This window comes from Cyprinodon tularosa, unplaced genomic scaffold, assembly GCF_016077235.1.
Source record: "Cyprinodon tularosa strain WSP-4 unplaced genomic scaffold, ASM1607723v1 ctg419, whole genome shotgun sequence".
Lineage (NCBI taxonomy): Eukaryota > Metazoa > Chordata > Actinopteri > Cyprinodontiformes > Cyprinodontidae > Cyprinodon > Cyprinodon tularosa.
Window position 1 is genome coordinate 358,723 of NW_024039140.1, and position 15,729 is coordinate 374,451.

Genomic DNA, 15,729 nt, shown 5'->3' on the forward strand with positions numbered 1-15,729 from the left:
TTTTATTTACTTTTAACAATAACTGTACGATTTCATAAATATTTTGTATGTTTTAACTAGGATGAAGACAATGTATACACCCTTCTTTCCAGCTTGTTATGAATCAGATTTTAGATTTGCTAATGAAACTGAAAGGGACAATGAAGAACAAATCAAAAAGCAATCCATGGTAACAAATCCACCCTGTTGACAGGGATGGTGCATGGTAACAGATTACATGTCAGGGATTAAAGTCATTTGATTTTGTGATGTGGCAAACAGAACAGGATGTCTCAGGTTAGCAGGAGCCAAGGGAGCTCATAATGACCATTACCTTTGAATGGATTACCTTCTGTATGATGCCATCTGTGATCTGGATTACTTTATACTCCTCTCAGGGGGTGTTAGTTTCTATAGGCTGTCCAAAATTAGAAGACAGAAATGCAAATAAAGCAATAAATACAAATATTGTAAACTGATTGTGTGGATTCACAAAACAAATAAATAAAATAAACACAAGTGATTTTCTATTTTGAATTCAGTTCTAACATGATGCTGGTCCATCCCCAGTTTTACTGTAAAGCCCTTCCACAAGGTTTAGGGCTGCTTACATAGGGACTTAAAATTTCTTCCAAGATCAAATTTGTGAGATCAGACACCGCAACGAATGAGTCTAAAAATGTAATAAGCCAGTTACAAGTGTCAACATGTTAAGACCAGGATTCCATGTAGGCCAGTAACTTGCCCATAGCCTCTGAACAACTGACCTAAAGGGCCGATATGAAGGAAAATTAGCTTTAAGCTAGTAGCAGTAGTCCCTCCCTGCCCTGTGAAAAAAGTAGATGGAGAATAAATAAGTAACAGTCTTTCCTAAAGGAAGCACCTCCCTTAACTGCGCTGTGCTGGCACTGCACTGCAAAAACAATCCAGAAATAAGTAAAAAATGGCTTAAATTAAGTATATTTAGCCTTAATTTGAGCAGGTAAATAAGATGATTTGCCAATGGAATGAGTATTTTCACTCTTAAAATAAGATAGTTAGATAATATTTACTTGAAATAAGACGATAAAATATTTTTTTCTTATTTTAAAAGGAAATTGTCTTGTTCCATTGGCAAAGTGTCTTACTTATCTCCTCAAATCAAGGAAAAACACACTTATTTTAAGAAAAAATAACTTATTGAGATTTATATTTTTTGCAGTGTGTACGACAACTCCCCCTTTTTTCAATAAGGGATGGCTGATGGGAGGCAGAGTTCAATGATAATAGCTCAGAGTTGAGACAAACTGGCTCTTTTAGGAGCTGCTCAGTGTCAGTGTGTAAAGAGACAGAGACTGGATCCAAATAAACCAAGACAGGTTAGTGACGTTTTGATTGGTTTATTGAAAGGGTTAATCTGAAAGCGGGGCTGAATCTGTGTGGGCAAACAGGCTGCAGGTAGACCGGCGGGCAGATTGAGGGAGGTTTAACAGTTAGATCCAGGACGGATTGGCAAGCAGTTTAGCTGAGCTTTTCCAAGTCAGAGATCCAGAGAGAGGGGAGCAGGCAGGCCGATCAGAACGACTCAGAGATCCGGGGAAGCAGAGGCAGAGCAGAGAGGGTAATCAGGCTGGCAGAATCAAACAGGGGTCAGGCAGGCTCGGAGTCGGGAGGCAGATCGGGTCAGAAACAGATTGGCGGTTAGTTCTCTTTTAGTTGCAGGACTATTTGTCGCGGGATGGCTCGAGATAATCAGGCACAGAGGACTGATCTGTTGGGGTTTTTAAAGTGCTGGAAATAGGTGACTCCGGTCAGAGATGATTGCAGATGGGTGGAGCAGAGCAGGTGTATGGACTGAGTGATCAGGCCAGAAACAGTGCAGAAACCATTACACAGTGAGTAGCAATGCTGCTTTGCAGCAAGAAGGTTCTGGGTTCGATTCCCGGCCCGTGGTCTTTCTGCATGGAGTTACGATGTTCTCCCTGAGGATGTGTGGGTTCTCTCCAGGTACGCTGGCAAAAACATGACTGTTAAGTTAATTGGCTTCTCTAAATTCTCCTTAGGTGTGTGTGTGAATAGTTTTTTGTCTCTGTGTTGCCCTGCGATGGATCTGCGACCTGTCCAGGGTGTAGACGGCTGGAGATGGGCACCAGCACCCCTTGCGACCCCGCTTAAGATAAGCAAGATGGAAAATGGATGGATGGCTCTTTTAGCAGCTGATCCGGACACAGCACCAACCTCTCTTTTTTAGCTAATGTCTAAGTCATAGAAACACAGTCATAATTTTCTGAAGGACTGGTGTAAACCTGTCCCCACCAGTCTCCACCAATAATTTGTACATTTGTGTTCGGCTCATTTACTTTAAGCACCAGTAACCTTAGGACATGCCTGGCTGTGTGTGTTCAGAGAGTTTTCAATCAGTGATTTTTTCTCACTATTGCTGCTCCTGAGTCCCGCCTACTGATGTAACATCATTGGATCCTATGCCCATAGCTCCAGGTCTGTCACTTTAAGATATAACATGATTGGTGGTGGCTATTTACTATGTACACAGTAGTTACGTGATTGGAGGAGAGACAACACACAGTAGCTCTCATTTAATGTTAACCAACAGCTACTTATTTACATTTATTTCAGGTTAAAATTTAGTAGACAGGTTGGTTGAAAAAAAGATGCCACCGGAAAAGCCCTCTGACATAGAGAGCTTTTTAAACAAAAACAAAAAAGTGAGTGTAATATGCTGGTGAAGGTTCTCAGTCATTCCAAAAAAAAAAAAAAAAAAATTTTTAACATCCACTGGACTTGGTTTCCAAGTTTGAAGACGTTTCACTTCCCATCCAGGAAGTTTTTAAAAGCAGTCTAACAAAAAGAAGCCAAACAAGCCCCATTCCAAATGGGTGGACCCCTTCGTCTGTTCCAGTTTGCATGTTTTCAAAACAAAAACAAGGCTTTGTTGGGCTACTGTATAAAACCTTGAACTATTCTATTAACGCTATTCCTGACATTTTGAAATGAAAAAGCTTCCTGGATGGGAAGTGAAACGTCTTCAAACTTGGAAACCAAGTCCAGTGGATTGTTTCCAATTTAGATTTTTGTTTTTTTAAATGGAGAGTAAGTATCCTATATACTTGGCATTTCGTATTGTAATGCAATAAGTTCGACAGAACCAGGTGTTTAAATGGTGTGTTCTGTGCTAGTTAAAAAAAAAGCAAATAATCTCAGCTCCTCACAGTACCAAGACTCAGAGTTACAGTCTGAAATTCATCAGACTGCAGAGGTTCTAGAAATCCCAATTGGAAATCTCGCTGAGGTTTTAAAGTCATGCAGAGGTGATTTGAAAATGTTTTTCTGGCACCATATTAGTCGACATCTTCATGTTATTGTGTTTTCAGGAATGCTCAGAGACAGATTAAGGGAAAGTTGCAGATTTCAAGATGAAAAGGATTTACTGGGATATGCAAAATACAATAAAATCTGCCAATTATTCATATTCATATAACTTGCACAGAGGTTTTTCTCAGTTCTTTTTAATTAATGTTGCTGATGTTTATGAGCCATTACAAAAGAGCCATGAATATTTGCTATGAATATCTTAGTATTGTTACTGTTGCATTCTGAGCAATATGAAAGCACTGATTCAATGTATGGCGCACACATTTGTGTTTGGGTTCATTTGTAGCAAAGTACAAAAACCTAACAAAAGCCTTTGGATCCTGTAACTGCAGGTTAAAAAAAAAGGTTCATGAAAAAATCCTAAAGGCATTATTTCATCACACATTTGCCTTTAGTTGACTGAAGGGCTTAAAGAACACAGTATAGAGAATTCAATGCTGCATCCAATAACTGCTTTAAACAGTCAAAGTAGGAAAGTTGAACTACTTTTGTGTTCGTCTTGAATGCAGATGTTGGGTACCATCCTGTTTCATGAATTTCTAACTTGTAATTCCAAAATCTAGATTTCAGTATATAAATGTAATGCACCATAAGCACCAGACAGAAAGGTAAGGGGGTCTCTAAATCCAAATCAACTATCAATGGAAGTATCCAACTTCAAGTTTGGCCTAAAAGTATAAATTTAATGAATTCCTATGGACTTGCAAACTTAGATCACACTTTCTAAATACTGACACTGCAAACTAGAAAATGCTTACTAATTGAAAGGTTAAGAAAATAAAGCTATTCTGTCTGGATCAGCATAACAAGCTTCCTCCAATTTATGCATGCTTAAATAAAACATTAAGATATAATAATGACAGAACAAATCTGTTCCGGCTAGTGCAATGATGCCAATGAATTAACATATTTAGCCCCATATAAAAATATAAGGTAAAAAAATATATATTTTTATAAGCTGAGTAAATATAAGTGTCTAAAACGAGATTGCAAAACATAATATGGTGTTTTCCTGTAGCCTGTGCCTTATCCATCCTCTTTTGCTCTATATTTTATGCCTAATGTGAGCAACCTCTATTTACCCAATGTATTCTGCTACAGAATGCATTCGGGATTATGCAACAAACAGGAGATGGGAACAAGTTAAAGGGAAACATTTTAGTCTGAATTTCTTGGAAGCTTAAATGTTGCAAGTGATTTTGTTTGTCTCATCCTTTCTGTCAGCTGTAAGAGAGCGACTGTGCGTGGTTTTATTCCAGTGAAGAGGCATCACACTCTGCACAACTCGCGCCCTGGGTTTTATTTATTTATTTTACTAATATTTGCTGTTCCATCACCTGTAGCTGTGGTGTCTGTGATTCAAACAGAACGTGGATTCTCATGTTTAATTCCCACGCCGCTAAGGTCCCAATGGATCGCGCGCAGAAGACGCAGCATCCGCACCGCGAGCAGACGCGCATCGAGCCGCTCCGCATCCATTCGACAGGCTCCAGAAGGAAGAGCTGATTCTGAGGAGTTAGAAAAGAAGGAGGAGGAGAGAAAGAAGACGGAGGTGGAAATCCCGCGAGAGACAGAGAAAAAAGAGAGAGAAGGGGGAACGCAAAAAAAGAAAAAAAAAAGAAACGCGCAGAGAAACACATTCAGAGCAGAAGCGCCGCGCGTGAGGCGCGCGAGCGGAGAGGGGAGTAATCATTAATTTTGGAGGAGCTCCGCGGTGAATTTTCTGCTTTTTCCAGAGGGAGAAAAGGGAGTCTCCAAATCAGGTAAGGACAACTAACAGCTCCGTCTAAAACCGTTACTCCCGCACTCGGAGAGAATTAACACCTGTAAGCATCCTCGGCCTGATTGATTCAATTAACGGCAGCTGCTGTCATGGTGCCACATTTCTACGACGGCCATAATGTGGGGTTTTATCTTTGAGGTAGTGTGCTTTTACATAAAAAAGGTTTATTATAGTTAATTTTACTTTTTAGTCTGGGAAAGGTTTAACTAACATATTCTATTTAGCAGATCTGCTGTTATGCAGATATGTTTTTTTGTTTGTTCATTATCATTTTATTCAGGTTGTCTTCTGTATTTGCAGATGAATCTCTCAAGTATGGTACATATTTATTTTCTTAACAGATCTTCTGTATTCGATCTGATTAGTTTTTTTTTTAAGTGATGCTAGTGCTGCTGTGGATCTATCGCCGCTGATTGCGCGCGGTGTTGCAGTGGGGGATCAGAGAGCGAGCAAGAGAGAGAGAGAGGGGGGGGCTGCATAGGAGACGCTTTGGATGACTGGTGGGTGGTTTATGTATCCTGAATGTATTGACTAATGCTGAGGAGAAAAAAGAGGGGGTGTAAATGAAGGGCGCGCGCGCGCGTCAGTTAGTGTGTGAGGGCCGCAGAGTTTGTGTGGGTCTCTTTGCGCCCTGTGCTTTGCGCACTGTGCTTTGCGCCTTGGTGCGTTTTCGGTGCGCATAAGGCATTGTGCGTTTGGAAAAAGAGAGGATGGCGCGATTCTTTGGTCCGTCATACAGTATAAGTGTTTATTTGTGAGTCTAACGTGAAGGAGGAAGAAATGGATAAGCTTTAAAGTGTTTATGCCCCCTATTGTTGGAGCGCAACAATGTTTCCTCTGTCTGTCCATCTCCATGAGGGAACAATCATCTTTAAATGTATGGAGAACCTGACTGCAGGATCAGCCACCTACAAAGAGGCAAATCTATAAGAGAAATCTATCTATCTATCTATCTATCTATCTATCTATCTATCTATCTATCTATCTATCTATCTATCTATCTATCTATCTATCTATCTATCTATCTATCTATCTATCTATCTATCTATAGTTGTTAAATGGTAGAATTGTTTTATTGGTCAGTCTACATCAGGGGTGCTAAAGTCCAGTCAAGAGCTACTATCCAGCAACTTTTTGATGCGCCCCATTTTGAACACACCTGAATCAAATGAGTGGCTCCTTACCACACCTCTGCTGGGCTAAATGAGGGGTTTGAGTCTTTCGATTCAGGTGTGTTAGGAAAGAATTGCATCTAAAAGTTACAGGATGGTAGCTCTTAAGGACTGGACTGGAGCACCCCTGCTATACACAGCCCACTATGATTGAGATGTAAACATGTTTTTGCTTATACAGCAGATTTTTTCTGCGTAGCAAACTACAATTCAGCAAATATATCCAACACATGGCTATTAAGATGAAATGCTTATGCCATTACTTATACTGCTATAACGTTGTAATTGTTCAATAACATGGAGTCAAATTGTTTTTATTAGTTTTTTATTAAGTGATGATGCCATAACTATTAAAACAATGGGGGACAATTGAGCATATTCTCCAATACTCAACTTTTGGAAAAAAAAGAAGGGCCTGCATTTTGGCTTAATGCACTATACAAAGGGGAAACACCAGTACAGTTTCTCGCATCTTATGAACATACTTTTAAAGCAGTTGGACAACAAAATGGTATAAGTTTTGAAACTGGAACTTATTTAAATCTCTGGCAAGCTTGGTGCAATATCGTCCAAGTGTAAAGGCATAAAGCAGCTTTATGTTTTGACGGTTTAAATCTAACAAGATTTTTTCAAGATATTCAGTTTGGAATATAAATGTTTCCAGTTTTTGAACGTTTTTTTACAATCCCAAATCCTAAAACTTGTTTTAAAACTTCCCCAGATCAGGGCTAGGCAAAGTAGGTCCTCCAGTGCCATTGTTCTGTAGCTTTTACAATCATTCCTGCTCCAACTAACCTGAAACAAAAGGCCAAATTGTCTCGTTAGTATTGTAGGTTAAGCAGAGGTCTGGCTATTAGCAGTTTATTTGTTTTAGTTGTGTTGAAGAAAGAATGCATGCAAAAGCTGCAGGAGAGTGCCGCTTAAGGATCGACTGCCTACCCCTAGTCTAGATGTTTCGCTCTAGGATTTCAGCATTTTTATGACCATGAAATCTTACTTGTCTCGAGTTCAATATTGGAGGATTTTGCTGTAACTATTTGCTTTTCCATTAACCACCAAATTCCACAGATTGTTAAAATGAAAAAAAAAATCACAAAATAAAAAAAAAAAAAAAAAAAAAAAAAAACCAACACATTTTATTATAAAATGTTTTTATGCTTCATTGAGGTGTTTTTTTGGTCATATCAAAATTCCAAAAACCTTTTTCGCATCATGTGAGTTACATGATCAGCAACTGGGCTTTGCTGCCTTTTAAAAAGACAAAGAATAAGACAGGAAGTAGTCGGAGAATGATGGCGCCTACTAGAGACGTTTTTCTCACATCAGCTGCTGCCATGTTTTACCCAACCTAAAGGAATGGCTTGTAACCTTTCGTTGCTAGAAATTTTGAAATAGTCCTAAGTGTGTCACTTGTTTTGAAACTTATAAAATGTGTGTTTTTACTTTTTTTGAATTTGATTATTGAAATTGTATTTGTAGGATAGTGAAAATAGTTTGTGTGGATGGTTAGCTCCAATGGTAAGTCACCCATCCTGCAAACAGGAAACCTGGGTTTTTATTCCAGCTGGGGGGAATAAGCTGCCAATTTGGGTCCTTAGGAAAGACCCTTCATGCTATTGCCTGCTTTGGCAATAGCATGAAGGGTTTTTCATGCTGTTGCCTATTGGCCTATTGGTTAGAGCATTGTGCTTGGAATCAGGACCTCAGCTTCGATCAGAGCCTCAGCTTGGAATTCCTCCCACAGACTGCCACTCATAGTCCCTGAGCAAGACCCTTAAGAACCACACTGCTTCTTGGGTGCCACACACGGGCAGCCCACTGCATCCCTAAGGGGATGGGTTAAATCCAGAGAGTATTGACAATTGAAAAAAAGAAATATTGAGTTAGAACTGTATAAGTTTGATCAGACTTTAGTGTAAGTCCAAGATATTCAAATAACTTGCTCTCTTGAAATTTAGATATTGGCGTCACTCTAACCATTATAACTTTTGTGGGGGTTTCTTATGACCACCAACAAATTTTTAAATTACCTTTATTTGCATTGCTTGTATAAAACTGTCAGAACCTTCTTTCTAGCCAGCTGATCAGCAGTGTGCAGGAATTGCTGTAGGATGGTCATCATGCCATGCTTTTTTGTGCCATACAGTTGGAGTAAACATTATTAGTTTTTGCAAGGGTTAGAACAGAAGGCATGGAAAGACATAAGAAGTTAAAAAAATGCATAAAATATGAAAGAAACACAAAGTGGGATAAAGAAGCTCTTTGAGAGAAAGCACTGACATCAATGTTTGTTTAAATAAGGGATTTGTATGAAAGCTTTGGCTTAGTGCCGTGATGTGCAGCGAGAAGCAAGAATTCCACACTAAGAGCGATGTTTGACTGCAGGGGTAAATGGATCATATTTGAGTCTTGTCTCAGGATGATAGATTTAAAACTGTCAGCTGGGAAGCATAAAGGCTTCAGACTAGTTTTCAGCATTCAGGCCTATTTTCACCGGTTTGGACGGGAGACGTCAGTCCTGTGAGGGATGCTTCTGCAGCTGCCTGCAGCTTGACTTAATCTGTGCTGCTGCACTGCTGAACATTAACAGCAGATGGCTGTGACTTCACTGAGAATCTGAAATGTAGGAATGTGAAATAGGAGCACCTGGAGCCCAGTGAATTTGTGGGCAGCCTGCACATGGCCCGTAAACAACCAACATATAAGATGCCCTGATGAATAACTTCAGATCTTCCTTCTGGTTATTTTGCTTTGTCTGGGTTTTGTGTGTTTCCTCAGAAAAGTGTAAAAGCCACAGCTAAAATGCTTAAGCCATTCTTCCTTACTTGAGATGTGGATTTAAAGGAGAGATCTGTGGTTAAATTGGTCCAACCATGATGCAATGCTGTGTAACCGACTGCTCTCCTGTTGAGAAACGTATCTCATCTTTTATATATGATGATAATCTTCTCATGTTTTCTTGGTACAAATAGAAAGACTCCCAACTGCGTACACCTCATGGGACAGATTTATAGACAACAGGAACAACTGTGATTGGGTCATGGTTTCTTTAAAAAAAAAAAAAATCTTTTTTGGTTTATTTTTTCAGTCAAAACATCAAGCTGGAAATTCAGATACTGCAACGTTTTACTTAGAATCGTGCATTTTCATCAATTTCCCCAACATCTTTACCTGATGATGAAATTTGTGTACAAGAACTTAATACATGAATGGAGTAAATTACAAAATTCAGAGTAGAAAACTAGAATCATTATTTTGTCTCGGTTAAAACTCCAAAACACATCGAAAATCGAACGAGGCTCGATAAAACATCCCCTCTAATTTGAAACTATTTTTCTTTTTTATATTCAATCCAAAATTCTAAAAATTGTATAACATCTTCTGTCAGGGAGGAGGTGGACAGCAGCAATAGGGAGTCAGCAGGAACCTTCAGGTACAATTAGAGCATTAAACTCTTAACTTATTATTCAGCTCTGCATCATCAAACTGATCTGGATCTGGATGACGTCTCTTTTTTGTAATGATCCCAGGGAAAGGTGTGTGAGAAATATCAGCAGCATTGTAATAAATTCAACAGTAACTAAGTAGGATACAAAAATAAACATTATGAGGTGGTGTATGCAGGCTAAATACTGTATAAGGTAATACTGGTTGAAAGTTGTATAGTTTTCACAAAAGAGAGAGAAAATTTGGAACCAATACTTAGCCCTTTCCTGTTTAGAGGAGAAGGACCCTGAGGTTGTGAGGTGAGGCATTGTGGTTAATTTGACTTACAGTCTCATACCAGATGGAATAAACCTTCCTGTTTATCACACTCTGTATTTCATTTCCCAACCTTTCAGGCTAGAAAAGTATATAGTTCTGGTTAGAGATTTGTTTGATGATCTGGATTCTAGTCAGGCAGCACCTTTGTGTCTTCTTGCATAAAACGAAGTGGTGACCCGATAACTTTTAAGGCAATAGTTTTAGAACAATTTTACTTCACCTATAATGTATAATGTATTGTTTGCCCCTGATTGTGTGCAAACGTTCTCAGCCTTGTTTTTATTTTTTTCCAAGTCTGCCCATGCCTGAGCTGTTCATCTTTACAGCTCCTCCAGAGTTATTGCGCCATCTTGGTTTGTACTCAGACAAATGACCCTCTCGTCCAGCCTGTTTGAAATGTCATTAAAAACTGTGATAAAACTTTTAAATTCTGAGTTTGACTTACTTCTACTGTGGACCAAACACCAATCCCCTCTCTGCACTCTTGGTACAAGCACAAGAGGGTAGAGATGGCCATTGTGGAGTCACCAAGTCGCCTCCTTACCATGTATTTGTTCTGGTGAACCAGTGAGTCCAATCTGCACAATTTACTTCATTGTGCCAGTTAGACTCACCTGCTTCATTGGTTGAGTAGAATAAATACATGGTATGGGGATGACATGGTGACTCCACAATGGCCATCTCTGGAAGAGGGAACCTAAATCTTACTATGCTTGTTTTGAATTTAAAGGAACACAGCATGCTTTAAAAAAAAAAATCCAGACAATGGAGTACTTTAAAGATTGTCAAATTGGGAGTTATTTCAGGTTATTTTTGTGCTCACAGAAATGTATTGCTTCAATCACTGTTTCTACTCTCTGGTCATTTTATACAGAAAATCTCACCATTTGAGCTTCAATTTTGTAATTCTCCTTAATTTGTCCAAATGGGTGTTAAGTTGTCCTGCCTTTGACCCGCTGCTAGGCTGACCGAAAGTCTGTTAGAAACCTCTGCTTAGAGTCCTCCTTGGTTTTCTCTTAGCTGAAGAGTAAATGTTCTATCTAGACAAGTTCAATTTTCACTAACATCCAGTTTCCACTTGTGGGATAAGTGGCGCGGGTCAAAAATTCTGTAAGCTTAGTTATGAACAAGGCCCCCCAGCCTGAAGATCCTGACACATACAGGTACACATTAAAGAGATGTAATTTCATGACAAAAGAGAAATATTTTTGTTAATCATAAAAGAAAAGGGGTCAGGAAATCAAGAGTCTTTTAAACTAAGGAATTATAGAACAATTCCAACTAAAGCTTTCTTTGAGTCCCTGCTGAACTGTACACAATGTCAGAAGTGTTGCATCTGAGCTAAAGAGAGAGAACTGGACTGTTGCTCGACGGATAGTCCTCTTTTCAGATGGCTGCTATTCTCAGGGACACTCAAAGTTTCTTTCTGAAAAATGGTGATGAGGGACAGAGTTCTTGTTGTTTAAAGTAAAATGAAAGCCAGTCAGTGATGATTTGCGGTGCTGTGTCATCTACTTGTTACCTTTCAAGCAAAATGAGTTGACGCGAGATTTGGGAATTCATAAACTCCTGAAAAATAATCTTGCCAGAGACATGGATGCATTAGCCGCGAATACACATATGTTCTCATCCAATGTAATGCAGTGACGTGTCTGATGTCAACAAAAAGCAGAAGGCTGTAGCATAATAAACATGGCTGCGCTGGTTTTAGATGGAATTCCCCGTTTCTTTTTTTAAAAATAGCCAAAAAGGAGGTACATTTTATTTGACACTGGGAAAGATGTTTGCATGTTCTTCCTGACTTGATTTGGTAAGTTTGATTTATCTGTTAACCCTGCTAGATGTGAAACAAACCAAGAATGTAATACGTGAAAGATGCTACTGCTGCTCTGATTGGCTAAAAGGCCGACATGGGAGGCATATGAAACTTGGGGATTTAACCAATCAGCTTGAAGAATTCTAGTAATAGTAATAATAATTGAACATCATTGATCACATAATGGAGAAATTCACTTCTGCATCTTAACCCATTCCCTTGGGGAGCAGTGGGCTACCACTGTGCTGCACCTGGGGAGAAATCTGCGGTTAAGGGTCTTGCTCAGGGACCCACAGTGCAGGCTGTGAGATGGAACCAGTTACTTGAAACCTTCTCAGAGCACAAGTGCACTGCTCTAACACAAGGCAACCACTTTCCTAAAAGGTAGCTTCCCGGACCGGGAATCGAACACGGGCAGCAAGAGTGAGATTTCCGAATCCAGACCACTAGACAGTCAAGGAATTGTACTGAATAACCTTCCCTTCGCGAACACTTTCCATGAGAGCCCTTCCAGATGGATACTGTATAGAATTCAAATTGAACTACACAGATCCATCTGGCTTATGCCAGGTTAATCTAGTTGTGTTGGTCCGCTGCAATTTTTGATTTATCTTTCTGTTGCTACCAAGACATTTTAAAGTGATTAATATTTCCTTTTGTTAACAAGCTTTATTCTGAGGCCAGTTTTATTATCCAGCAGGATTTGATACCAGCTCACACTGCCAATGCTACCAATGCTTGTTTGGCCAGAAAACTGGCCTGATGGGGGGGAAAACAAAAAAGTAAAATCTATGGACACTGGAAAGAGGAAGGCGAGACAGACTCAATAATGTAGATGGTTCTGCACTGCATGGAAACATGCAGTCATGAAAGTGATATGGTTTCGGCCTGAACAAAAGGAGTAAAAGTTCAGTATTTCTCTTTATCAGTCATCCCTTCCCTCCCCATCTACCTCCTCCACTCCCTTTGTCATTCTCCTGATAGATGGAGGTGCTTGGAGTGTGATTGTTTTGTGCAGCAGAATGAAACACAGGTGGTGCAACTCATCCCACTGCAGACTTTTTATTGCACTCCATCTTTCCCTTTTACCGTTTTCCTAAATCACAAACTAATATTTTTATATAGTGTCCCCCTTACATTATTTCTCAATGTTGTGTATTTTTCTGAAGTCTCACTCTTTCTCATTATACATAGTTTTAGCAGTTGTCTTGCATTATCTCTTTGCTAGATTATTATGCTTTTACATTTCTTTTTAATGTCTTCCTTTTGCTCCTTGTTCCTTGTCACTAGGGTTGTCAAAAGTATCGATACTCAAAAAAGTATCGATACTGAAATGTTGTATCCGAATACAATACTCATTTTCAAAAGTATCGAGTACCAGTCGCACCTAAACAGTCATTCATCTAAAGTGCAGAATAGAGGAAAATGCACTTTCTGAACACTGTGTGATTGAATAATTCTCTGCACTTTTCAGTTTCAGACTTTTTTTGTAACAGGTGCCGCTGCTGAGAATTATTTTTGTTTCTTAATCGGTTTGGTTAGTGTCATTGTTATGTGTGCAAAGCATAGCCAAGTAAGGAACACTTCATTTTAATTTTGTAAGTTTTTTATCAAGCTTGCTAAATACTGTGCACAGCAAACAACCTCAAAATGTTGTTCTTATTGTTTATTGTATTTATTTATTGTATTTTAATTATTAATCAAAATATTTCTGTTGAAATTTTATCCTTGTGGTATCGAAATTGGTATCGAGTATCGAATATTTTCCTTAGTATCAGTATCGAGTTGAAAAGTTTAGTATCGTGACAACCCTACTTGTCACATAGCTAAAGTAGAGCACCAGGCTGTGGTGTTTATTCTTTTGTCTGTCCAAGACAATCTTCCAAATTTGTTCACTGTTTGACCTCTTTTCTCACTGTACTTTTATATATTTTGCTATCTAAATAAAATGTTTAACAACTAAAAAATACATTTTTGTACCCCTCTTAGCTCCTCTGATCATCCATTTCATCTCCTCCGTTTCATGGTCTCATTGTCTGACTGTCCTCTTCTCATCTGCCCGATGTTTCTTCATTTTAACAAATGATCTCTATACTGCTTGGTCTACTTGTGATACTGATGGAAGACTTTGCATTTACAGACACCTTAAAGAGCAAGTGAAAAATCATTTTTGTTAACTTGTCCATGTGGTTAGTAGATGTAAACATTATAGAATATGTTTTGAATAAATTAAAGCCCCATATTGTTATAGTGCAAGTCAGTCAGTTGAAGTAACAGTTAACAGGACACGACTGTAAATTCACTTCTCTCAAATAGATATGCAAGCCACTGGCTTACCTGATGCTATTAATGAGGCACTTTACATGATCATTTAATATTAAGGCAACAACTAAAGGGAACTTTTGCTAAATTAAGTCAGTAATGTAAATACAAGATAGCGACTGACAAATCAACATGAAAGCCCATGCTTTTTACAGGCGGGAAAAATAGTAAGAAGGGCACAAAGACTCTGACCGCCATAAAAAATTGATCTCAGTCATAACTAGAGTTTACATACTCTAGTTATAATTACAGCTGTATGAAAGTTCTTGCCTTAGGGGAGGAATGAAGTCAGAATAATAATAATAAGGCCTGAATACACCCTAAAATAATATAGATTTAATTACTAAAGACTACGCTTAGATTTTGTTTTTGTCATAAGTCATCAGTTGATGTGACATTTGACACATGATTGTTAGAAAAAGAAATACAGACAGCCCCTCTCTGTCTATGCAAGTGCATGAAAGTCTCATACGTGTTTTCTTTCTCTGCTTTAGTCCAGAAAGTCATTTTACAAATGCACACAGATTGTTTTTGCAAATGAAAAAGTAAAAGAGGGAAAAAAAATTTTACCATTTGAAAGGCACCTTTTTTAAATGGTTAACCTGTAAAATGAAAACAATTACTTTGAAACGGTTGCATATTTTTTCAACAGTAGGATTTTCTTTCTGTTATCTCTGCTCAGATGAGTTCCTGTTAAAGTGTGAGTTTCCTCTGAGGCACTGCAATAGACATGTCTTTGAACATAAAGGACTGACGTCATAGTCGCTGATTCAATCCCTTAAGTGCAGAGTTATTGGATGCAGGACGTCTGCTTTGGGAAGCTTCGTAAATCCACAGATCATCTCTGTTGCTGTTGAGTAAAGAGGAGCTGTCAACGGTATTTCTTAAACAAAAAATCGACAGACTATATATAAATGTTAAACAGAAAAGCACAGTTTTTGTCTTTTTTATTTGGATTTAAGACTATTGTATAAAGAAGTATATTTCAGAACTTGAAATCTACCTCTTATGTAAAAAAAAACTACACCTATATTGACTCATGATGCCATCTTAAAAAAAAAAAGAAAAAAAAAACACAAATGTGAAAATCTTATCTAAATCACACAGAAGGGATTCTGCCATACAGCCAATGCTACCGCTTCCTCTGACCAACAACACCAGATAAGATGGGTGAAGTGTTTTGCTTAATGATTGAAACAGAGGGAGCCGAGGCTCAAACTGGCAACCCGATTACAGAAAGAACCCCTACCTCCTGAGCCCCCATTGCCTTATTGCTGATGGGTGCCATTAACAAAGTTCACATCCACATTTTTGCTCTCCCTTAAGTCTCCTATAATACAAGGACCCCTGTCCCTACAACCACTTGAAATTAGCTTGTTTTCTTAGTGGTTAAAGACTTTATAAAGTCCATGAGAGAAATTGCTATGAAACACAAAGTTTTGTCACAAAGTCTAAAGTATGATTGAATTGAATATCATAAAGTAATCACTGTTTTAACTGCTCCTCTTTTGGGCTGACTG

General features: G+C 38.6%; 1 protein-coding gene across 1 annotated transcript in view; it reads left to right on the top strand.

Moving 5' to 3' along the window:
* The first annotated feature begins 4,549 nt into the window (after positions 1-4,549).
* The window catches only part of trpc5a (transient receptor potential cation channel, subfamily C, member 5a), a 175,455-nt gene continuing 164,275 nt past the window's right edge, over positions 4,550-15,729 (top strand). Inside the window, exon 1 of the mRNA XM_038299019.1 lies at positions 4,550-5,114. The gene's annotated coding sequence lies outside the window, so the exon portion shown is untranslated. The remainder of the gene's footprint in view (positions 5,115-15,729) is intronic.